At 47.7% G+C, this 25347-nt stretch overlaps 1 protein-coding gene and 1 pseudogene across 8 annotated transcripts in view; one reads left to right on the top strand and one right to left on the bottom strand.

The window, feature by feature from the left end:
• LOC138844904 (uncharacterized) overlaps positions 1-25347 on the bottom strand; it is a 74649-nt pseudogene that overhangs the window by 29347 nt on the left and 19955 nt on the right.
• The window catches only part of ARHGAP12 (Rho GTPase activating protein 12), a 133516-nt gene continuing 131284 nt past the window's right edge, over positions 23116-25347 (top strand). For all 8 annotated transcript variants that reach the window (XM_070056093.1, XM_070056092.1, XM_008268008.4 and 5 more), the window contains exon 1: positions 23116-23255. The gene's annotated coding sequence lies outside the window, so the exon portion shown is untranslated. The remainder of the gene's footprint in view (positions 23256-25347) is intronic.

Raw genomic sequence — 25347 nt, 5'->3', positions numbered from 1 at the left:
TTAGCCTAGTGGCTAAGATGCCTGCCTCCCATATCAGAGTGCCCGGGATGGATTCCCAGATCTAGCTCCCAACTCCCACCTCCTACTAAGGCAGATCCTGGGAGATGGTGGGGATAGCTCAAGTAATTAGGTTCATGCCACTCACATGGGAGATTTGTAGTGCATTCCTGACTCTTGGCTTCAGGCCCAGTCCCAGTCATTGTGAGCCTCTGGGGAGTGAAACAGTGGCTGGGATCTCTCTCTCTCTCTCTCTCTCTCTCTGAAATAAACAAATACAAGTTTAAAGTTCCCAAAAAAAAAAAAAAACCCTCAATTAAAACAACAAAAGGCAGAAAAAGTATGGAAAGCAAAAATAGGAACAAAGAACAGGGTAAAAAAATAAGAACTTATATGACTACAGTAGATATTAATCCAACTATATCAATAACCACTTTAAATAGCAATGTTTTAAATGCACTAATTAAAAGAGAGATTGTCATAGTGGATCAAGATGCAAGATCCAATTATATGGTGTCTACAAGGAAAGCACTTTACATATAAACATGCTTAGAGAATAAAAATAAAGAGAAAGATATACCGTAAGTAATCAACAGAAAATGGAAATTTTCGTTCAATTTCAAACAGAGCAAGGAAAGTTATCACAGATAAAGAGGAGCATTAAATAATGATAAAGAGATTGATATTCCAAGAAGACAGAATCCTTAATGGGTATAGCATCAAAATCAACATAGCATCCGAATATGTGAGGTAAAAAATTGATGGAACTGCAAGAAGCAATAGATAAGTCCACTATTATTGCTGCAGGCTTTAACACCCCTGTATAAGAATGGACAGAACCTCTTACATTAACATCCCTAAAATGAAATATTTAGATGTAACTCTAACAAAATGTATATACAATCTATACGGGGAAAATTACAAAACTCTCATGAAAGATATAAAACAAGAAATAAATATAGATGTAGAGATCTCACAGCCATCGACAGGAAGGTGTCAGTTTTTTCCCAGTGTTCCTAGACACGTGGATTAAATGCAGTCTTAGAGTGCCATCAAGTTATTTTGTTGATATAAACTTAACGGTTCTAAAGTTTATAAGGAGGGGCCGGTGCTGTGGTGTAGCCAGTAAAGTCGCCACCTGCAATGCCAGCATCTCATATGGGTGCCGGTTGGAGCCCCAGTTGCTCCACTTCTGATTCAGCTCTCTGCGAAATTAGTAGAAGCTGGCCCAAGTCCTTGGACCCCTGCACCCGTGTAGGAGACCTGGAGGAAGCTCCTGGCTCCTGGCTTCAGATCGGTGCAGCTCCGACCATTACAGCTGTTTGGGGAATGAACCAATGGATGGAAGACCTCTCTCTCTCTCTTTCTCTCTCTCTCTCTCTCTCTCTCTCTCTCTCTCTCTCTGCCTCTTCTTCTGTCTCTGTGTAACTCTGCCTTTCAAATAAATAAATAAATCTTTAAAAAATAAAATTTATATGGAAGGCAAAACACCTAAAATAACCAACACAATTTAGATGGAGAAAAAAACGTTAGAGGACTGACATTATCTAACCACAAGACAATGTAAGCTATAATGGTTAACACAACTTAGAATCATGGAAAAAGATAATCCACAGAACAGAATGGAAAGCCCAGAGACAGATCTGTACATACATACAGTCAACTAAATATTGACAAAGGAACAACGGCTATTCAATGGAGAGAGAAGTCGCTGGGCAAATGGTGCTGAACACTCAGCCATAACACTTAGGAAAGAGAATCCATCCTTACACCATCTGCAAATAGGAACTCAAATGGGTCGCATGCCTAAATGTGAAACATAGAAGTAGATAAGAAAATACATAAATGGTCTTGGGTATGGCAATGACTTTTTAATGAAAAAAATAATTGATAAAGTGGGCTTCATTAAAATTTAAAACCTCTGTTCCGCAAAAGACAATGTTCAAAGACCAATAAGACAAGTCACAGGTTGAAAGAAGATATTTGCAAATCAAAGTGTCAAGAGTGAAATTGACATTTTGAGATGTGATGATTTTGAACAGCCCTTGCCTTGACTGTTGGGGAACAATGTTTTTCTTGTTTGTTTGTTTTTGTTCTTTACTTCTTTACTTCATACTAATCGGTGAACTCTCTACTTGGTGTAGGGTTAATCTTATGAGTATAAAAATTAACTGAAAATATATCTCTGTAAAAAATAAGAATGGGAAAGGGAGGGGGGAGGAGGAAGAAAAGTGGGGGTATGGGTGCGAGGGAGGTCGGGGAGAGAATCATCACGTTCTCAAACCTGTATATATTGAATGCATGAAGTTGCATTCCTTAAACAAAATTAAAAACAATTTGCAAATCATATGTGAAAAGGGACTGCCATAGAAAACACATGCATAAGGAGCACTTAAATCTCAACAATAAGAAAACAAACTTAATTTTAAAATGGACTAAATCTCAAATGAATTTTTTTAAAGATTTATTTATTTATTTGAAAGTCAGAGTTACACACAGAGAGAAGGAGAGGCAGAGAGAGGTAGAGAGAGAGAGGTCTTCCATCCGCTGGTTCACTCCCCAAATGACCACAATGGCCAGAGCTGAGCCAATCCAAAGCCAGGAGCCAGGAGCTTCTTCTGGGTCTCCCAGGCGGGTACAGGAGCCCCAAGGACTTGGGTCATCTCCTACTGCTTTCCCAGGCCTTAGAAGAGAGCTGGATCAGAAACGGAGCAGCTGGGATTCGAACCGGTGCCCATATGGGATGCCAGCACTACAGGTGGTGGCTTTACCTACGCTGCAGCGCTGGCCCCTCAAATGATTTTTTTTTTTTAATGGGCTAAAAGTTTCAAGTCCTGGCTCACCCACTTCCAATCCAGCTCCTTGACAATGAGCCTGAGAAAGCAGCAGAGAATGGTCCAAGTCCTTGGGCCCCTGCACCCACTGGGAGACCTGGATGAAGCTCCTGTTTCCTGGCTTTAGCTTGGCCCAGGCCTGGCCATTGCAGCCAGTTGGGGAGTGAACTAACAGATAGAAGATCTCTCTCATCTCTCCCTAGACACTTCATTTAAAAAGATATACATGGGGCTGCCATTAAATTGCTACCTGCAACACGGGCATCCCACATGAGCGCTGGTCCGAGTCCCGGCTGCTCCACTTCTGATCCAGCTCCCTGCTAATGAGCCTGGAAAAGCAGTAGAAGATGGTCCATGTTCTTGGACCCCTGCACCCGTGTGGGAGACCCAGATGGAATTCTAGGAATCTGGCTTTGCTCTGGCCTAACTCCAGCCATTGCAGCCATTTGGAGAGTGAACCAGCAGATGGAAGTCTCTCCCTCTCTGCCACCCTGCCTTTCAAATAAAGAAAATAAATAATAAATATAAATAATAATAAAAATAAAATAAATAAAAAATAAATAAAATAAATAAAATAAATCTTCAACAAAAACATATACATAAGGCAAGTGACATAGGAAATGATGTCTAAAATCATATCTCTGGGCCAGTGCTGGGGCACAGTGGGTTAAAAAGACCTGGCCTGTAGCGCTGCTATCCCACTTCTGATTCAGCTCTCTGCTGTGGCCTGGGAAAGCAGTGGGAGATGACCCAAGTGCTTGAGCCCCTGCACCCGTGTGGGAGACCTGGAAGAAGCTCCTGGCTTCAGCTTAGCTCTGGCCGTTGTGGTCATTTGGGGAGTGAACCAGCGGAATGGAAGACCTCTCACTCTCTCTGGCTCTACCTCTCTCTGTAACTCTTTCAAATGAATAAATTAAATCTTAAAAAAAAAGCTGATTGGGATTCCTGGGAGACTTTTCTCTATGTCTCTTGGTCTCTCTGTCTGTATCTCTACCTTTCAAATAAATGAATAAATAAAATCTTAAAAAAAGAAATAGCAATATCATCCAATCTGTAGACTGATGCAATGCCTATCAAAATCCAAATGGTGTGTTTTCTTTCTTGAGAAGTAAAAACATCCTAAACTTCATGTGGATTCTCAAGCGTTGACAGAAGAAGAAAGTTGGAGACCTTACATTTACTGATTTCAAGTAATACATCAAAATTACAATGATCAAAATAGTATTGTACTGGCATACAGACAGACATAATAGCCCAAAAGAATAGAGTAGAAAGCCCAAAAGTAAACCTTCCACTGTGTGGTCAAATGATCACAGAGAGGGGTGGTTCACTGGGGAAAGAAGCAGACCTCTTGGGGCCAGAGTGTGGTGTGCCAGGTAAAACCACCGCTGGCAATGCCAGCATCCTCTGTGGGCACTGGTTTATGTCTGGCTGTTCCACTAGCAATCCAGCTTCCTGCTAATGTTCTGGGAGAAAGCATCAGAAGACGATCCAAGTGTTTGGGCCTCTGCAACCCACGTGGGAGACCTGGATGAAGCTCCTGGCTCCTGGCTTCAGTCCCTGCAGTTACAGCCATGTGGGGAATAAACCAGTGGATGGAAGATCTCTCTCTGTCTATCCTTCTCTCTCTTGAATTCTGACTTCCAAATAAATCAATAAAATCTTAAAAGAAAAAAGAAATGGACTCCTTGGATTTATAAAAATTATTTTTATGTCTTCATCTATTAATTGTATCAAATGTGTCCTTTCTAGGTCTTTTCTACCTATTTTTTTTTTTTTTTTTTTTTTTTGGACAGGCAGAGTGGACAATGAGAGAGAGAGACAGAGAGAAAAGTCTTCCTTTTGCCATTGGTTCACCCTCCAATGGCCGCCGCGGCCGGCGCACCGCGCTGATCCGATGGCAGGAGCCAGGTGCTTCTCCTGGTCTCCCATGGGGTGCAGGGCCCAAGTACTTGGGCCATCCTCCACTGCACTCCCTGGCCACAGCAGAGAGCTGGCCTGGAAGAGGGGCAACCGGGACAGAATCCGGCACCCCGACCGGGACTAGACCCCTGTGTGCCGGCGCCGCAAGGCGGAGGATTAGCCTAGTGAGCCACGGCGCTGGCTCTACCTATTTTTTTAAAAAACACTTATTTATTTGAAAGTCAGAGTTACACAGAGAGAGAAGGAGAGGCAGAGAGAGAGAGAGAGAGTCTTCTATCCGTTGTTTCATTCCCCAATTGGCCCCACCAGCCCGAGCTGCGCCAATCCGAAGCCAGGAGACAGGAGATTCTTCCGGGTCTCCCACGCAGGTGCAGGTGCCCAAGAACTTGGACCATAGCAGAGAGATGGGTCAGAAATAGAGCGGCTGGGGCCCAAACCGGCACCCATATGGGATACCGGCACTGCAGGCAGCGGCTTTACCCGCTACACCACAGCGCCGGCCCCCTACCTATTTTCATATAAATTCCAACTCCCTATGGGTTGGGTTACCTACGTCTTCACATGCTTTAATTCGTTACAATGCCAGATTTTGTGGATTTTACATTGCTCGGCGCTGGACTGTTTGTTTTGTATTCCTATGAGTATCTGTTGACCTTTTTTAGAGCTCACTTGTCCCCTCTCTATGGCCATACCCTTTCATGTTCTTCAGTGTGTTTTGGTTACAAGGTCTTTCCTTCTGGCCGGGAGCACGAGCTAGTCCTGCTCTGTGTGGCCTCCAAGGATTGTTCTGCTTCTTCCCTTCTGGTTACTGGTCTCCTCTAGTCTCCTGTGTGCTCATCGGTATTCACTGCAAGACGGGAGGGAAACTGATGTTCTAAGAATCTTTCTGTACGGTTCTTTGCTTCCCAGTCCATTGTCTGCTTGTTCTAATGACTGTCACTTCAACTCCATCAGTCTTTCTTAAACGGCTTTAAGTATCTATTAATTAAATCATCTGATATTTAATGATTAATATTTATTAATTAAATTGTTTAATATTTAATATTAGTTACTTATTTAATAATTTAAATTAATTATTTATTGTCATTTTATTTGGGAGGCAGAGAGAAGAGACTGACACAGAGAGATCCTCCATCTACTGGTTCACTCCCCAAATACCTACAACAGCTAGGGCTGGGTCAGACTGAAATTCGGGGCTGGGAAGCTCACTCCAGGTTTCTCACATGCATGGCGGGAACCCATGTGCTTTAGGCATCATATACTGCCTTCTCAGGGTATATGTAAGCAGGAAGCTGGATCAGAAGTGGAGTAGCTGGGACTCGAATCAGGCAATCCAATAAGGGATGTAGAATCCCCAGCAGCTACTTAACTGCTGTGCCAAACACCTGCCCTCAGCTCTGTCACCATGAACGCCACATCCTTCCAGGGGCATGGGATGTCCATCCGGCCCACCGGCCATTTAGGGCCCATGAAATCATTTGGTTTGGTCCTGCTAAGGCAACCACAGGCAGCACTCAAAATTCAATAAATCTACAGCCGACTAATTTTTAAGTTGATAATTTTGTATGGCCTGCGAACGATGCTATAAATATCCAATGGCAGAAAAAGATTCCCCAACCTTGTAAGACACCTGTGGGCTCTCCCCTGCCTGAGCTGCAGCCCAGAAACCACACTGGAAGCTGGGACAGCGGTAGGGCTTCTCCTGTTTGTCTTCTTTCTCTTAGGGAACACAAGCCTTAGCTTCCTGTTGTCTAATGTCTGGAAACCAGTTTTTCATGTATGTTGTTCAGTTTCTTGGTTAAGGTAAGAGGGTAAATCCAATTCCTGCTGTTCCATCATGTCTGGAAGTGGAAACCACTTAATGCTTTTGATCCTATTGATGGATCTTACTCATGGTCTGGCATCTGGCAATAAGACAAACAGACCTAGAATTAGAGTAACACACTCACTCAATTATCCATTGTGTATTGGTGACATTTTGTATTATGCACTGACAAAGAATTCCTCCACTCTTCAATGGTTTTCAGAAGACCATTTTCTTCAGTTGCTTCCCTTCCAACTTTTTAATTTGAAAAATGTGATGCTTATACAGAATTGGGAAAATCTGAACAAAGAAATTCCTTAGCCCTTTGTCTAGACTGGCTATTACTTTCGCCTTAGACACTTCATCTCGCTTGTTATAGTTTCCAACCAATTGAAAACAACTGTCATACCTAAACATTCATTCTCCATCTCCCAGGAAAAGGACATTCTCTTATATAGCCACGATAGCTTTATTCTACCTAAGAAAATGTTTGCTTATTCGTTTGAGAGGCAGAAAGACACAGACAGAGACAGAGGGAGAGTAGAGATCTTCCACCTGCTGGTTCACTCCCTAACTGGCCTGGGCTGGGGAAGGCCAAAGTATGGAGCCTGGAACTCAATCCAAGTCCAAGTGTGGGTGGCAGTGACCCAACTACTTGAGCCAGTACCGCTCTTTCCAGAAGTCTGCATTGGCAGGAAGCTGGAGTTAGGAACCAGAGTTAGGACTCAAACCCACGCACTCCAATGTAGGACTTGGGAATCTAAACTGGTACCTTAACCGCCAGGCTAAAGACCACACCAGACATTTAATATTGCTATAATAATATTAGCTAATTTACAGCCTGTATTCAAGTCTCATTTATTCTTTACGACTTTTTCTAGATTCACAATCCAAACAAGCATCACTCAGAGTATTTGGAAACGAGGTTTCATCACTCTATTTTCATCTGGAAAAATCCCTGCTATGTTCTGAATGTTGGTCACTCCCAGCCAAATTCGTATGTTGAAATCCTAAGCCGCAAGGTGAGTCTTCATGAATCATATTACTGCCCTCATAAAATAGCCACAAAGGAGCTCGCATGCCTCTGCCACTGCTGAGGGTCCCAGCCCAAAGATGACGTCCCTGGGTCAGACGGTGGGCCCTGGGCAGACCCTGAATCTGCAGGCATCTTGTTCTCACACTCTAGAAATGCGAGGAACAAATTTCCGTTGTTGATAAGCTCCCTGCTTGATGATGTTGTGTCACAGCAGCCTGAATGGGCTGAGAACCCTCCCCCCCCCCCCCCCGCCTTTGTCTCTTTCATAATGTTGACAGTTTTCAGGAACACAGGTCTGCTTGTTTATTTTAGATTGTAGAGAATTGTGCAAATGTTAGTAAACTTTATGACAGTTTGTCAAAGAGGAACTCCTCATTATTTTGGACGTAACATTCATCCTGTCACTTTGAAGGCTTTGCTAAATTTTGAATATAAGTAAATCTCATTTTAAGAACGAACACACCCTAAGATTGCTCACCAATTCAAGTGTGCTATCAGAATTTAGAAGTAGAAAACACCTTAACACTGCATTTTTTCCCTTTCTCTCTCTCTCTGTCTCACTATCTGACTCTGCCTGTCAAAAAAAAAAAAAAAAAAAAAAAAAAAAAAAAAAAAAAGGCCAGCGCCGGGGCTCACTTGGCTAATCCTCCGCCTGCAGCGCCGGTACACCGGGTTCTAGTCCTGGTCGGGGCGCCGGATTCTGTCCCGGTTGCTCCTCTTCCAGGCCAGCTCTCTGCTGTGGCCCAGGAAGGCAGTGGAGGATGGCCCAGGTCCTTGGGCCCTGCACCTGCATGGGAGACCAGGAGGAAGCACCTGGCTCCTGGCTTCGGATCAGCGCGGCCGGTGGAGGGATGAACAAACGGAAAAGGAAGACCTTTCTTTCTGTCTCTCTCTCTCTCACTGTCTGACTCTGCCTGTCAAACAAACAAACGAAAAAACACTGCATTTTTTCTTTCCTAGTCAAGGGAGAAGCACTTGAGACATTGTAGCTCTGCTTTCTCATTTTTGTCTTGTGATCACAGAGTTACCTAAAATATGGCCCCACTTTTTTTTTTTTTTTTTTTGACAGGCAGAGTGGACAGTGAGAGAGAGAGACAGAGAGAAAGGTCTTCCTTTGCCGTTGGTTCACCCTCCAATGGCCGCCGCGGCCAGCGCGCTGCGGCCGGCGCACTGCGCTGATCCGATGGCAGGAGCCAGGAGCCAGGTGCTTTTCCTGGTCTCCCATGGGGTGCAGGGCCCAAGCACCTGGGCCATCCTCCACTGCACTCCCTGGCCACAGCAGAGAGCTGGCCTGGAAGAGGGGCAACCGGGACAGAATCCGGCACCCCGACCGGGACTAGAACCCGGTGTGCCGGCGCCGCTAGGCGGAGGATTAGCCTACTGAGCCACGGCGCCGGCCATGGCCCCACTTTTTCTTAAGTGCTATTCCTGTGTGGCCTCTACAGAAAATCAGTAAATTGATGCATCCACTGAACTCACTGCAGACGTCCCTAAGAGAAATGGAAGACAAAGGTGCTTGTTGCCCTGGAGCCCCAAAATATGCAGCAAACCTCAGTGCACTTTCCGCTGATGAAAATGACTTCAGTTGACTTGCAGAAACTTCAAAGCTGCCATCTGGTCGTCAGCCCTGTTTTCCCAGCAGATGGCAATAATCCACAAAGGGTGAGCTGGAGGAATGGAATGGAGACAAAACAGTGCAGGGCACAAGCACGCCAAGGGCTGGCAGCACACAGTGTGGTCACGTGGGGAAGAATGATGACTCCCAGGAGAAGAGGATAAATAATGGATTGTGAAACCTGGCTCTCTAGGAGCGAATGACATCCATCATAACAGGGGTCAGCTACATCACTCGGCTTTGATTTATTAGAGCAACATCTCAGAGCCAAGGGGGCTGCCCCATTTGTTTTGTTTTCAGAATCACGTATTACAGATCATCTGATAGAGTGGGGAGGCTGATATTCAAGGAGAGTTCATCAGATGCCGTCCCCAGAAGATACTGCATGTTCCCAACAGAAGTCACAAATTCAGAGTATTTTAGGCAAAAATAAGGGGTAAGGGGGGCCGGAGCTATGGCATAGCGGGTAAAGCCGCCGCCTGCAGTGCCGGCATGCTGGCTGCTCCATTTCCAATCCAGCTCTCTGCTGTGGCCTGGGAAAGCAGTAGAAGATGGCCCAAGTCCTTGGGTCCCTGCACTCACGTGGGAGACACAGAAGAACTCCTGGCTCCTGGCTTTGGATCAGCGCAGCTCCGGCGGTTGTGGCCAATTGGGGAGTGAACCATCGGATGGAAGACCTTTCTCTCTTTGTCTCTCCTCTCTCTGTGTAACTCTGACTTTCAAATAAATAAATAAATCTTAAAAAAAAAAAAAAAGAGGAGGAAGGGACGCCGGGGAAATGCTGATGAAGCTTACAGGCCATTTCTCTTCCTCTCCACCAAGTCCTGATGGATGCCATTGACACTTTGCACTTCTCTATTTCCTTTTTTTTTTTTTTTTTTTTTTGACAGGCAGAGTTAGACAGTGAGAGGGAGACAGAGAGAAAGGTCTTCCTTTTTCCGTTGGTTCACCCCCCAGATGGCCGCTACGGCCGGCGCGCTGCGTCAATCCAAAGCCAGGAGCCAGGTGCTTCCTCCTGGGCTCCCATGCGGGTGCAGGGACCAAGCACTTGGGCCATCCTCCACTGCCCTCCCGGGCCACAGCAGAGAGCTGGACTGGAAGAGGAGCAACCGGGACAGAATCGGTGCCCCAACCAGGACTAGAACCCGGTGTACCAGCGCCGCAGGCGGAGGATTAGCCTAGTGAGCCGCGGTGCCGGCCTGCACTTCTCTTTTAAAACCCATTTACTTGACTGTACCTATTTGGTGGTTTTGATTTTAGGAGGTATAATACAAATCTAACACAGTGCTATGCTATTTCATACAAATAATTCAGTGGCTCCAGCACAAAATTACTGTACAATTCTCTTCCTTGATAAGTTTTATGTGAAAATATTTTCTTCCTCATTAGCTATTTTCTCTTGCTCTGAATGTTTATTCAAAGTTATTTTTATTTATTTGAGAGGCAGAGAGACAAAGAGTTTCCACCTGCTGGTTAACTCCCCAAATGCCTGCAGTAGCCAGGGCTGGGCCAGATTAAAGCCAGGAGCAAGAAACCCCACCTGGGCTTCCCACGTGGGTGGCAGGACCCAAGTGTTTGAGCCGTCACCTATTCTACCCTCTCCCAGGTGGATTAGCAAGGAGCTGGATCACAACAGCGTAGCCACGCCTACTACTGGGCACTCTGACATGGGCTGAGGGAATCCTAAGCAGCAGCCAACCCACCACACCATAATGTGCACCCACTCCATGGTCTTCATTACCTGATTCTGCACATTACATGATAACAAGAGAATTTTCCCGTTTGGTTAGCAACACTTCATGAACTAATTTTAATGGTTTCACAACGTTTTGGTAGGATGAGCCACACTGTAATTTATTACCGGATGTTGATTTAGTGTCTTGCTAATAAAAATAGTTATTGTGATCATTGCTTTAGTCTATACAAAACCCTTGTAAGGTTTAGACTTTTCAGAAGTGGAATTACTAATTCAAAAAGCACTTAACAAGTCAGTGTTTAAATTTTGATTTGTATCACCACCAATTTTTAAATGATTTTTTTTCTTCAAGTTTATTTATTTATATTTCTTTGAAAGGAACAGTGACACAGAGCAGGAGGAGAGACAGACAGACAGACAGAGATCCTTCATCAGCTGGTTCACTCCCCAAATACCTACAATAGCTGGGGCTGGGCCATCCTGAAGCAGGAAGCCAGGAACTCCGTCTGGGTCTCTCAGGTGGGCGACAGGGACTCAAGCACTCGAGCCATCTTCTGCTACCTTCCAGGGTGCACATCAGCAGGAGCTGGATCAGAACCCAAGCACTGTGTCTGATACGCATGTGGCTGTCCCACCACCCACTGCACCACAATGCCGCTTCACTGCCAATTCTCTCTTTAGCAGAGCTACATCTATGTAAGGAACCAGGCAAGGAACCAGGCTTCACCCTGTTGTCTGTCGAGTATTATCATAAAACACACTTTGGGAAAGGGTCCCTTTTATGGCTTTTGTGTGCAGTATCTTTGATTAATACTGAGATCTGACATTTCCCCACTGCTTGTTAAACAACTGATTTCCTTTTTTGTGAATTGTCCACCCTATCCTTTGTTCATCTCTTGGGGTCTGTGTTATCCCTCTTCACACAGCGAACCAACAAACACTGCCCAGAGAAAGGGCTTGGGAACTCTTCTTCCCCTTTTAGGTTATCCCAGACTCAGCAGTTAAAGTGCAAGATGGAGGGAAAATACAGGAACAGCAAGAAAGATAAGTGATAAGTGGTTTTGTTGCTGTACAAAAGGCAATAAAAGTTCATTCACAGGGTCAGATGGCCCTGTTTCTTTACATAACCCAACACTTACTTTCATATTGCATTTGTTCAATTCTTACCACTTTTCTTCTCTACCTCTTTTTAAGATTTATTTATTTGAAAGGTAAAGTTACAGAGAGAGAGAGAGAGAAAAAGAGAGAGAGAGAGAGGGAGACTTCCACTTGCTGGTTTACTTCGAAATGGCTGCAATGGCAGAGGCTGGGCCAGGCCGAAGTTAGGAGCCTGGCACTCCATCTGGGTCTCCCATGTGGGTGGCAGGGGCCCATGTAATTGGGCCATCTTCTGCTACTCTCCCAGGTGCATTAGCAGGGAGCTGGATCTGAAGCAGAGCAACTGGGACTTAAACTGGCGCCCACATGGGATGCCTATGTTGCAGGCTGTGGCGTAACACCCTGCACCACAACGCCAGCCCTTTGATCACTTTTCAAACAACTCCCCATATAACACCAGGAATGCATCTCACCCTGAGTAGCTGTGGACCCATGGTGGTTCCACAGAATGTTACCATTCCAGGTTTCCAGGTCTCCCTTTTAAAATGATTTAATTAGATGTGCCTTTAACTCATTAAGCCCAAGTTTTTAATTCTGTGAATATTTCAGTGATATAATAGTTAATTCGTCATTTATTCTGTAGCCAATTTCTGAAAGGTTAGTATTTCATTACAATTATTTTTTTTAAAGATTTATTTATGTATTGGAAAGGTGGAGAGAGAAAGCTCTTCCGTCTGCTGGTTCACTCCCCAAATGGCTGCAACAGCCAGGGCTGGGCCAGGGACCAGGAACCAGGAACCAGGGAGTCATTTGGGTCTCCCATGCGGGTGGCAGGATCCAAGGGCTGCTTTCTCAGGTGCACTAGCAGGGAGCTGGGTCAGAAGCAGAACAGTCTGGGGCTTGAACTGGTGCTTTGGTTTGGGATGTCGGCATCAGAAGCATCAAAAGAAGTGGGTAAATCCACTGCACCACAGTGCCAATCGACACATGCCATTGTTCTCCTGGCTGTGATTACAAGTTCAAGAAGAGTTCAGCAATACAGTTTCTGGGACTTTAAAGCGGAGGTAGATCAGCTGAACAATTCTCTGCACTGGTGGGGGTCAACACAGGGCCTGGGGTCAGTGAATGGGACTCAGGTGCAGACAAGGACCCTATCTCATTTGGTCCATTAAGGAACCTTCAAGTCTCCCTATCAGAAACACAGGAATAACAACTCCTACCCAAGGGATATTTCGAAGATCAAAAGAGAAAAATAGTTTAAAGATGAAAGAGTGTTAAGTACTATTATATTGCGGTGAACGTTACTTTAAAATATGCCAAGAATCAAAGATGCCTTCCTTTGTTAAATATCTTGAGGTCATAAAGAGAATACTGGGATATTCGAATCCAGGATATTCGAATCCTCCACTCCAACCCTTTGCCAGGGGAAGAAATGGAGGCAGTGAGAGCTATAGCTGAGGTGACTCTTGTCCAACACGGCCTTGCTCACTAATGTCAGAGCTTGATTGCTAACCGGGGGGGCGGGGGCGGGGGGGGGCGGGGGGGGTCCTGAAGCCCCTCCAGAAGTCTTCCTCCAGCCTCCATCTCTCCATCCAGGGGATAGAAAGTTAGCAAGCATGCTTCTCAAAGTCTAAGAAACCAGCATGAAGGAGCAGATTTTAATCTAACTGAGGCCTCTTTTTCGCTTCACCCTTGCAAGGCAAACAGCCGGGAGAGGAGGGTGGCGGAAATGAAGTGGAACCAGTCTGACAGAGAGTGCCAGCTCCTTTCCCCGGGCTGATTAACCGGGGAGGAAATCCGTCTGTTAGCCGCTCTGGAATCTTGGCCATTGGAGAGAAGCACCTCACCAAAGGGAATCCAGCCTTCTTGTCAAGTTAACCGCCGCAGGAAAAGTGTGTGGAACTCTGCAGAAATGACGCGGACTGTAACTAAGGACATTCAAGATCAGTACATGGGAGAATGGTATTCAGAAAAGACTGGGGAGGCAAGCTGGCTTATTTGTGTGGGAAACTGTATTCGCAGATACTTTCAAATGGTTCGGAGTTCAAGATGTAATCATAAGCAGCGCCAGCACAGCTCCCGGCTCAGATGGAGCACTGGCATAGAATTTGTCGAAACCAAAAGACAGGGTGTTCTCCTTTGTTCCTCCCACAAGTTCTGCAACTTCCTATACAACTTTTGCTTTCTTTCAAATATTTTTCCCCAACCTAAACGGGAGTTAGTGTATGTTTGGATATACAAAACTCTCTTGCACTCTACACACATGCATATACACAAATAATAAGAGTTAATTGGGGCCTGTTCTGTGGCACAATGGGTAAAGCCTCCACCTGCAGTGCTGGCATCCCATATAGGTGCCGGTTCAAGTCCTGGCTACTCTACTTCTGATCCAGCTCCCTTCTGATGGCTTGGGAAATCAGCGGAAGATGGCCCAAGTGGTGTTGGGGCCCCTGTGCCCATGTGGAAGATCTGGTGGAGCCTCCTGTCTCCTGGCTCCCAGCTTTGGCCTGCCTTGCCCTGGCTGTTGTGGCCAGATGGATGAAACAGCAGATAGATGATTCCTCTGCCTCTGTAACTCTGACTTTAAAAATAAATAAATGAATAAATAAATAAATAAATCTTTGAAAAAAGTTAATAGAGCAGGAAAAAAATGCTAAGAAATTTTGCAAGGCAAGAACTCTTCAGGTGCTTTCTTCGAGAAGCCAAGTCATTTGCCTACTTGTAGTAGGCACTATATGTCCATCACCGTGGGCTTTAGCCCACTGAGAACACTCCACAGGTATTTCAGAGCCGTAAGACGCGCTGAGCTCACAGAGCTCACGAATATGCAAAGCAAAGGAGCTTTTCCGCAACTCTAGATTTGAACTTGGTAGTCCTGACAAGTGCAGGGCTGGTGATGTTATGCCTGGAAATGAAGATGAAAAATGTCTCCTTCTAGCCATTCCTGTACACCTCTTCTCTTGTTACCTTTCACACAAAACTGATAAGGCAGTAAAAAGAACCATTCAATGTTTCACCTTCTTCCTGACCTTACACCTCAAAGATGATTTGCTTCAAAGGCAGAAAGGAGAGAAAGGACGGCTCCACGTTTGTCACAAGCTGAAAACGGGTCTCAGAGCCACCGAAGGTAAGCTCTGCGGGAGTCCTTCATGCAGCTCACGCTCTGCTCCGGTGGAAATCGCCACAGGTCACGTGGCAGGTGCACTTTGTACCTTGCCTAGTGGTGCCTGAAGCCAGGCTGAGTGAGAGCACTGCTATGTTCCTGACTCACAAGGACAGGAGCGTGCCGCCCGCTGAATCACTCTCCCCACTTCCTGGGGTGCCTGGGTGTTCCAAGTCCCTGCTGTAGGATTAAATTATGGTTGCCATGACAGCTATCTAAATGCTGCCATGAGAATATCAACAGATGTAGTAGTGTTCCCTGAAAGTGGAAAATTTTTTCCCCTTCCAAAATCTTAGTAATTTTAATGATTAAAGTTCTTTCATAACTATGCAAAGTTGATTTCAAGACTTTTATTCTCTCTTAACTAGATAGGCTACCCTATTTAGATCCAACTCATTGCTTTACATAAAATTTTTCTTTTAGCCAATGGTGATGGACATATGGTGCCATTGGTTCTATTTTTAGAAATTAGAATGAGTGATATGAAAGTGGAAATAACAAGTTTTATTTTTTTTAAAAGTTAGAATTTGAGGAAACACATTGGAATACCTTCGAGATGAGCCAGCACCTGTGGCCAGCGGGCTGGTTTTATGTGTGCCAATGTGTATGCCAGCTGCAGCATGTGAGGACCTGCCCAAGGCGAGACGAGGCTTCCTCTCCCTCCTTTCCTGGGATTACAGCCATCAGTGAGAGCAGTCAGGAGCTGAAGGGCTTCCCAGCAAACCTGAATTTTTAGTAAAAATTAGTCTTACTTCCATAGGGCCTCGGCATGGAGTCATTAAAAGGTACATTCCAAAAAGTCCAACGACCTCCAAGACCACTGAAATGCCTTCACTAAATACTTCAAACAGGGTATGTCTCGAATCTCTCTATTCCTGCCTTTTAAAAGTTTATTTATTTGATGGGGTAGGCACTGTGGCGTAGTGGGCTAAAGCTTCTGCCTGCGGCGCCGGCATCCCATATGGGCATCAGTTCTGGTCCTGGCTGCTCCTCTTCCGATCCAGCTCTCTGCTATGGCCTTGGAAAGCAGTAGAAGATGGTCCAAGTTCTTGGACCCCTGCACCTGCGTGAGAGACCAGGAAGAAGCTCCTGGCACCAGGCTTCGGATCGGCGCAGCTCTGGCTGCTGCAGCCATTTGTGGAGTGAACCAGTGGATGGGAGACCTTTCTCTCTGTCTATAAATCTACCTCTCATATAAATAAATAAATAAATAAATAAAATCTTTAAAAAATTTATTTGAAAGGGAGAGAGAGTTCTTCCACCAGCTAGTTCACTCCCCAAGTGGCTGCAACAGCAAGGCTGGACCAGCTGAAGCCAGGAGCCAGAAACCCATCTGGGAGGCAGGAATCCTCTAACCCCACCCATTAGATCTCCCATGTGGGTGGGAGGACCCAAGTACTTGAGCCATTATCTGCTGCCCACCAGGGTGTGAGTTAGCAGGAAGCTGGATCTGAAGTGGAGTAACCAGGAACTGTGGTATTGGATGCAGGCATCCCAAGCATGTTAACTTGCTAAAATGCCTATCCCTGTTGCTGCCTTTTTTTTTTTTTTTAAAGATTTATTTATTTTTTGAAAGGTGCTGTTACAGAGAGGAGGAGGAGGAGGAGGAGGAGGAGGAGAGAGAGAGAGTTCTCCATCTGCTGGTTCACTCCCCAGATGGCCGCAACAGCCAGAGCTGGACCTCTCCGGAGCCAGGAGCTTCTGCCCGGTTTCCCACGTGGTGCAGGGGCCCAAATACTTGGACCGACTTCCACTGCTTTCCCAGGCCACGGCAGAGCTGGATCAGAAGAGGAGCAGCCCGAACTCAAACTGGCACCCATATGGATGCTGGCACTGCAGGCGGTGGCTTTACCGGCTACGCCACAGCGCCAGCCCAGCTGTTGCTGCTTTTTATACGGTGTTTTTGCCTCTTCCTGTCACTTGGTCTGAGGATGCCGGTTATGACTTTTTTTTTTTTTTTTCCTGAGAGACTCTTTGGAATCCTAATTTCTGATGCACATTTGACAAAGACATGTTAGGAAAACAATGAACAAAGTGTATGAGTCAGGGTCATGTCAGGAAAAAGTCCACTCCAGTGAATTTAACAGAAGCAAAGATAATGCCGGGATTATTCTCAGCGGTGTGGGCAGGCTCAGGAAACCAGGAAGGGGCTAGCAAGGCACCCAGAGACCAGGACAGCGAGGAGCCGTTCCAGCCCTTGGGCTCCAGATGGGGGAGGAAAGCCCAATGTTACAGAGCCTGGAGGGAGCGGGAACCATGACAGAGCAGCTGTTCCTGGGGCCTCGGATCGTGGAGGTGAGCAGCCACTGCTGGAACCTCAAAGGCAGGCAGGGGAGGCGACAAGACGCCCTGACCCTGTCTGCTGTCAGTGCCTCCCAGTACACCCATTGAACTCATCAGAACTCTGGATCAAGGAAAAGTTTTGTGGCGAACTCTGTTCTGAGCACCACCAGCCTCCCATACACTACCCTCCTTCCCTTTTTATTTTTTGGTTTTCACTTATTTGGACCATAGGTACTGTCCTACAGCTGACTTCCAGTGGATCTGATAGTTCTGCGGCCACAAGATCACAACTCAGTTGATACTGGGAAATGACCAGGTCCTATTTCCTATAGCAGTAAGGTGTTGGTGCATTGGAATATTTTACACATCGTTCTGTTTCCCTGCGTAGTGAATGGCGGACATTCTCCAAGATTGATCCCTCGCACCAGTCCCATAGCAATCATAAGGGTGACTGGCAGCGTGCATGTTGCAAGCCACGCTCAACTAAACACAGGAGGGGCCCCTGCTCCTGAGAAGCTGTGGGAATCCCTCTCGGGAAAACGCAAGTATGACAGCCAGCTCCGTCCCGCACATGTATTTTGAAAATCTCTCGACGTCAGGTTTGCAGCTGAGCTGAAGGCTGCTGTATTTCCTTTGAAAACAGAAGAGAGGTTGTTGTCCCCTGCTCCTGAATTTCCCCAGTGCGATTAAGCTGCAGCTGCACAGCGTGGCTGGAGCTTGCTCCCTTCGTTCCGGGGTCTCATGTCTTCATTCCCAAGGCTGGGGCTTCCTTCACCGCCCAAACTTCCTGATTCTAATCTCTGCATCAAGATCGGCTTCTGGAGGACCACACAAGCACAGAGGTGTATTTTCATCTGCCACCTGCACAGATCTGTAAGCCCTTTAACACAAATCACCTTTACATTAAGAGTGGACAAATCTTGGCAGACCCTCATTGTTTCCCGACCACCTAGCACAGGCCGACTTCTGCTTTGGAAACGATTTTAGCTGTGTGCTGCTGACGCTTCTTCCTGCCGAAGACCCTGTGATCTCTTTCTGAAACCCAAGCCAGCACAGACTGTAGAAAGGAAATGGGGTCCCGCTGGCAAGGTGCAGATGCTACAGGGTCCCCTGGATTCCCCCTCCCTCCCCAACAGACCCACCGTGTGGATTTCAATGATGCGATTTGTTTGCGTGCTCTTATTGGCTGTACCGAATCACGTCCATCCACCAAAGTTTTCTCTGCAAACCTCCTCATTGCCATATACTTGCTAGAACCTGCAGGACAAGTGGAGAGAGCAGAGGTGTATCAGCAAAACACCTGTATTTTGGAATCAAAAATTTCATTTCTATTTTCATGGCTTCACATAGAACCACTGCCCTACTTACTGCCTAATTGTGACAAATAGTCGATGTCTTCCTTGCAGTGTAAATAGGCTTAAATAATGGATTATTGATGACCAATTTTTATTACTTCAAAGGTCATTTCTTTAGTGCCTATATTTGAGTTGCATGTAAAATGAGTGCGGATTTGACTTAAAAGATAAAATTACACTGAATGAAACTAGATCTGAGTAACTGACTGACTTACTAAATAGTCTCAGTTCAAACGCCAATTAGTAATTTTCTTGTATTTGGGTTGTAAAATTTTGGAAAAACACTCCACGTGGTAATTTGTGTATCAGCTCTTTAGGACTAATTCTTTTATGCCTATACTTTAATTACAGTGTATGTTACAAAGCTGATCGTGAATCGACATGGTGAAAATTGAGATTTCACACAAACACACACTAATAAGCTCTTAAAATCCTTTAAGAGATGGTGTTACATAAATTTGACTGCTACTGCAGTGATGATTATAATTCTCACTGAGACTTCTGGAAATTAAGTCTATAAATAATACTGAAACATATCAGCAAAATCACTTACAGGGTATCTGTGTAGCCCATGGAAGCAGGAGGCAGCTAATGTTACAAAGTGGGCAAGTGAACACACACAGAAAACACACGCCTTTAGTGTTTTTCCCAAAATATAGGTTTTCTTGACCTTAATTAGTAGACAAACAAGTGGTCCATGAATTTTTTTAAAGATTTTATTTATTTTATTTTAAATATTTTATTATTTATTTGAAAGGCAGAGGCAGAGAGAGAAAGGTCTTCCATCTGATGGTTCACTCCCCAGACGGCTGCAACGGTCGGAGCTGTGCCGATCCAAAGCCAGGAGCCAGGAGCTTCCTCTGTGTCTCCCACGCGGGTGCAGGGGCCCAAGGACTTGGGCCATCTTCCACTGCACTCCCGGGCCACAGCAGAGCTGCATCGGAAGTGGAGCAGCGGGGACTAGAACTGGCGCCCATATGGGATGCCGGCGCTTCAGGCCAGGGTGTTAACCCGCTGTGCCACAGTGCTGGCCCCATGAAATTCTAATTTTTATTTTTTTAAGGATTTATTTTTATTTGAAAGGCAGTTACACATACAGGGAGAGGGAGAGAATGTGGAGAATGTGTGTGTGTGAGAGAGATATGTGTGTGTGTGTCTTCCATCTATTGCTTCCCTCCTCAAATGCCCACAACAGCTAGGGCTAGGCCAAGCCAATGCCAGGAACCAGGAATTTCACCCAGGTATCCTACGTGGGTGGCATGGCCCAAGCGTTTGGGACATCCTCTGCTGCCTTCCTAGGCACATTAGCAGGGAGCTGGATAAGAAGCGGAGCCCACCAGTACTCAAACTGGTGCTCCTATGAGATGCCAGCTTTGCAGGTGGCGGTTTAACCTACTGTACCCAATAGAAGCCCCTAATTTTTATTGTTTAAAACAGAGGACCCAAGTCATCAGGACTTGTTGCAGCCAAGGCTCTCACATCAAGAAACGTATATACAGTACTTTTGAAAATTTATGTACATTAGGTAAGACGTATGTGAAGCCTCAAGGTAAACATAGTATCTCAGTCTTAAATTATCAATCAGTATTAAGAAAGTTTTCAACCTGAACTGAATGAAAACAACTTACAATTTTAGGATGTCAGGGAAATTTTAAATTACACATCTGAACTTCTTGAATAGGTAAATCATTCTCATGGTACAAATGTCAAAGAGTTTAAATAGGAATATACTGGGAAGTCTATCTTTCATGCCTTCCATCCAGTTCTCATACCCCAACAGTCAGCAGGTTCATTTTAATGCATATGCAAGCACTATTCTGTGCTTTTTTCCACTTTAAAAATCTTAACATTAAAGCACAAAAGAGGGGCCAGCATTGTGGCACAGTGGATTAAGCCCGTATGATGCCAGCATCCTGTATCACAGCGCTGGTTCAAGTCCCAGCTGTTGCCTCTCATCCAGCTCCTTGCTAATGCACCAGGAAAGGCAAGGGAAGATGGCCCGAGTACCTGGGCCCCTGCTGCTTGGGTGGGAGATCAGGATGGAGTTCCTGGCTTTGGCTCAGACCAGCCCTGGCCATTGCAGACATTTGGGGAGTGAACCAGCAGGTGGAAGATCCCTCTCTCTCTCTCTAACTGCCTTTGAAATAAATAAATCTTTTTTAAAAACCACAGAGGAACTTTCACATTTTTTTCCTTTCAGTTAACAGATGCATAATGGTCAAATATCCAGATGCATCATAATTTAACTAGTGTCCTGGATATTCAGGTTGCGCCTGACTTTTTGCTGGTCTCAGGAATGCCATAAGCAATATCTTGTCCTTTCTCACGTCTGGATAGACAGCTAATGGATAAATCCCTAGAAGTGAAATGGGAAGTTCTGGGTATATATGCATTTGTAATTTTGATAGATCTTGCCAAATTCCTGTTTCACTGTAGCCTAGCCAAAGTAGTGATGCCAGATACAATTTAATGCTTTTTCATTTAAAAATATACAATGCAAAGTAGGTTACCTATTAAAGAATTAGAAAGTGGGACAAGTTTTTCCAGCAACCTGCAGAGTCCATTTACATTCAAAAATACATTTAATAGGGATTTCTTCTGCATCTAATGCGTGTCAAGTGGTTTGGGGCAGCTAGGATATATACTCAAACAAAGCAGACGCTGATTCCTGCTTGTGTGCGGAGCTTACATGGAGTTCTACATTTTGGAACTCTCTGCTACTTCGGTAAGAAGCCATTTAAATGTCAAAATCCTGAAAATGATCTGTTGAGATCCCGAGTACAGGCGCCAGACATATGCTACAAGTGCTATTTAAAAGCTAACTACAGGCAATGTTGCATATGATTTCATAGCTCTCCATCAGGCCCTTTCGAAAACAACACACTATGGAGAGCTCTTTTTATCTGACTCCATCTGCTGTTGGTAATGATCAGCATACTGTGGGCATTGTGGTATCAGCCGAGATTAGGTTGTGAAAGAGGAAATGGAGTTACAGACAGATCAGCAAGTGTATGCAAACTGTTTGGTTCTATTTTATCCCTGAAACCAATGGTTCCCATTTCAGGTTTGGGGAGTAGGAGAGATAAGGCTATCAGCACTTCCTATCAGGGCATGACTTCCTTTTTGCAATGTGTCCTTGTCTTGGTTTTAGAAAGAGATCACAAGGGGTTTCTGTGGAAAACAGCTACAGAAGCGTACAGCGGAAATACTCCACCTGCTGAATAAGAGAGTGGAAAAGGGCCCGTGTTAGCCACGGAGCAGGACAGAGCAGGTGGATGCCCAGGAAAGGGAGCAGCAGGTGCAAAGCCAGAGCAGTCGGTCTCAGCCTGGCTTTGCCAAAGTTTTATCCTCAGCGTCTTTAAAGGAGGCGATCTCGAAACTTTAGTCCCAGATCAGATTCAGTTTAACAAGAAGGCTGTGAGTGACAGCTGTCAGTCTTGCCACCATGGGGTGGGGGTGGGGTTCTCTGGATGCTTTCAAGAACAACTGAGAGTTCGGCCTGGCTCCCAACCCCACGCCCCGTTTCTGGCCCGTATTGTTAACGTTTCATCCCGGCCTCGGAACAGGCACGACCAACAGCCAGTCCACGAACGCGCGGTTTCGGAAGTCCTAACACTTTTCTCCCTAGGAGGCCCAGGCCTCAGCGCTGTCACTCCTCCACGGCCGGGGCCCAGGCGGGCGAGGCCACAATGGCACACGCCAGGTCTGCTTCCCGATGCCTGTTCCAGCCGGCAGAGCGCCTCGTGCCACGGGATCGCTCCCTCTGCAGCGCCCAGGACTCCCGGCTGCCACGCACAAGCCCCGCACCCCGGGATGCCCACGGACAAAGCCACGGTGGCCCCCTGGACGGCCGAGGGCGGGGTCTCCGCCGCCGCTGCCCCGCACGGCGGTCCCCAGACGGCCATCTCTGCCACCCAGGCTGCGCCTGGCACCTTCGAGAATCCCCCCCGCCCAGCCCCGGGCGTGCTCCAGGCCCGGCGAACGACGAACCTAGAGGGGCAAGCGGCCCACGGCCTCGCGGTCCCCCCCAGAGCTCCACTCCTGCCACCCTCAGGGCTCCGCGCGCGCCCTTCCCTCGCTCTCCCCACGCGCGTCCCACTCCGCGTTTACAAAGTGCGGACGCCGCTCCGCGCCCCCTCCGCCCCGCCATGCCCGCCTCCACCCCGCGCGCGCCCCGGCTGCCGGGGCGGTCACATGAGCCCCGCCCCGCCCCCGCCGCGGGTCACGTGAGCCCGCCCCGCCCCCTCGGGCCCCGCCCCGCCCCGCCCCCGCGCCGGCGCGCTCCGACGTGCCCTGGAACTTACCCTCCCTCGGAGACCAGCCTGCGGGGACGCGCCGGCCGCGGCCGCCGCCGAGTGAGCGCTCTGCGGGCTGCCTCGGCGTCCCGCAGCCGCGGGGCCGGCCGGAGAGCGGGGGGGGGCCGCCTGGTGCGAGGCCGCGCGGAGTCCTCGGTAAGGCGGCGGGGCGCGCGTCCCCGCGGAGGTTGGCGGGGCGTTGCACAAAGGCGCTCCGGGGTCTCGGGCTTGTGCCCGCCGCGGGCGGTGGAGTCGGGGGTGCTGTGGGGTGTGCGGAGGCCGGGCCGGGCGGCTCCTGCGGGGTCCGGAGGCGGAGGCCGTGGCCGCCCTGCGGCTGAGGCGGCGGCGGGTTTAAATGGCCCCAAGTTGGGTCTCCTCAGCCGCTGGGTGCCCCGACTTCCTGTGTGCGGGCAGCGCCCGCCCCGCCCCCGGCAGGCAGGCTGCCCGGGTGCGCGCCAGTCCGTGTGTGTGGGAGAGAAAGGCCGCTGCGGGGCGTGCGGGGCGATCCCCGACCTTGCGGGGGGCACCGGGCGTCTCGTCCCCTGCCAGCCCTCAAAGTCCTTGGTTTAAAAAAAAATCAGACACAAAAAGACCCCGCCGTGGGGACCAGCGCCCGGCCCTTGCCCCAGCCCCGGGGTCTCCGATTGTGTGCCTGTCCCGGCGTGAGCGCAGACCTTGGGCGAAGGGGGCGGCCACGCGCGGCCGCGACGTGCGGGGCAGAGGCTCGGGCCTCAGGGGGTGAGGCAGGGGCTGTCGCAGAATCTCGGCGGGGTGTGTGCACGGTGGCGGGACGCTGTCCTTCGTCCCGGGGGTCGGGGTGCGGGGCTGGCACGGTGCGTGTCCAGGCGGCTCGCGCTCTCGCGCCTTCTGGCTAGGTGAGGACACACGGAAGTCGATTTCATTGACTGTTGGGCACGCATGCCCCAGGGGCGAGAAGGTGGAGGGAGGCGCCTGCGAGGCGAGGGGCGCGGGGGTTCTGGTTGGGCCTGCGGCCAGTCCGGCTTGCAGAGCGGGGGACTTGCCGGTGTGACACTGAGCGTGTTAAACAAGTCCCCTGTCCCCCCCGGCCACGCCTCTGTGCTCCTGCAAAGTTGGGGCGTGGTGGCCTGGAGCCGTATTTATTTGTCTCTATCTCTGCTTACCTGATCGGTAAGAGAGGGTGGATTCCTGGATCGGGGCTGTTTTCCGAGCCGGGAGTCTGGCTGCCTGCAGGTGCACTGTTTTCTTCTCTTTGTTGTACAATCGCCTCGGAAACGGGGTCTAGACACAGGCGGCGAAGGGTGAGCCTGGGCCTGGGCCTGGGCCGTGCCGTGCGGTGTGGGAGAGCTGGGCGGGCTGGGCAGGTGCTTGTCCGTGCCAGCTGCTGCTGCGTGTTGCTCCTGGGCTCTGGACGCGTTTGTTGGCAAAAATAACTGCAACGCAATGTCATGGAATGGGTTAGGTGGATTCACACCTGAGTTTATGAGGGTGCTTCAGGAAGTTCTTGGAAAAGTGGAATAAAGAGTAAGTTTATTTTGGTGCAAAAAATTTTTGAAATCTGCAGTTTTCGTTATGTTCATTTCCACGAATTTTTAAAGGACTCCTTGCAAATAACGCCAGTGTTTATTGATAGGCTTCTCGTCATACTTCATCAGATATAGAAGCTGCAGACAGCTGCCCACTCACTGGTTAATCTAAGGCCACCTGCACAGGTTCTTTGGCCATTATCAACCATCTTTTATGTATTTTGCCATCCTCTACTTACCACACCAGTTGTGAGGCGCTAACGAAAATACTCAGTGCTGTAGAAAAATAGCATCTTATTTATGGTTACTCATTTAGCCTTTTACCAGTTAGAAAGTGTGTGCTCATCCCTTTTTTTTTTTTTTTTTAATTTATTTATTTGGGAGGCAAAGAGAGAGCTCGCACCAGTTGGTTTACTCCCCAAATGGCTGCAGCCTCATGGGCAGGTGGAAGCTGGGATCTAGGAACTCAGTCCCTGTCCCCTGCATGGTGTTGGGAACCCCAGTACCTGAGCCTTCACACTGCTTCTCTCCGTGTGCCTTAGGAGGAAGCTGGATGCTGGAGCCCGAGCAGGTGTCTAATCTGGGCTCTCTGTTAGGGGATCTGCATGTCTTCATCACCAGGCCAAAGGCCGGTCCCTGCACGGTGCCTTTCTCCATAGGCTGATAGAAAGTGAGCTTTCCAAATTTAGGTTCTTTAAGTTATGCAAGAGATGTAACTGAGAACAACAGGATGGCAAGATTTT

Source organism: Oryctolagus cuniculus, chromosome 13, assembly GCF_964237555.1.
Source record: "Oryctolagus cuniculus chromosome 13, mOryCun1.1, whole genome shotgun sequence".
In the NCBI taxonomy this organism is placed as follows: Eukaryota; Metazoa; Chordata; class Mammalia; order Lagomorpha; family Leporidae; genus Oryctolagus; species Oryctolagus cuniculus.
Note: the sequence above shows the minus strand (reverse complement) of the source record. Positions and strands in the feature narration are given on the sequence as shown.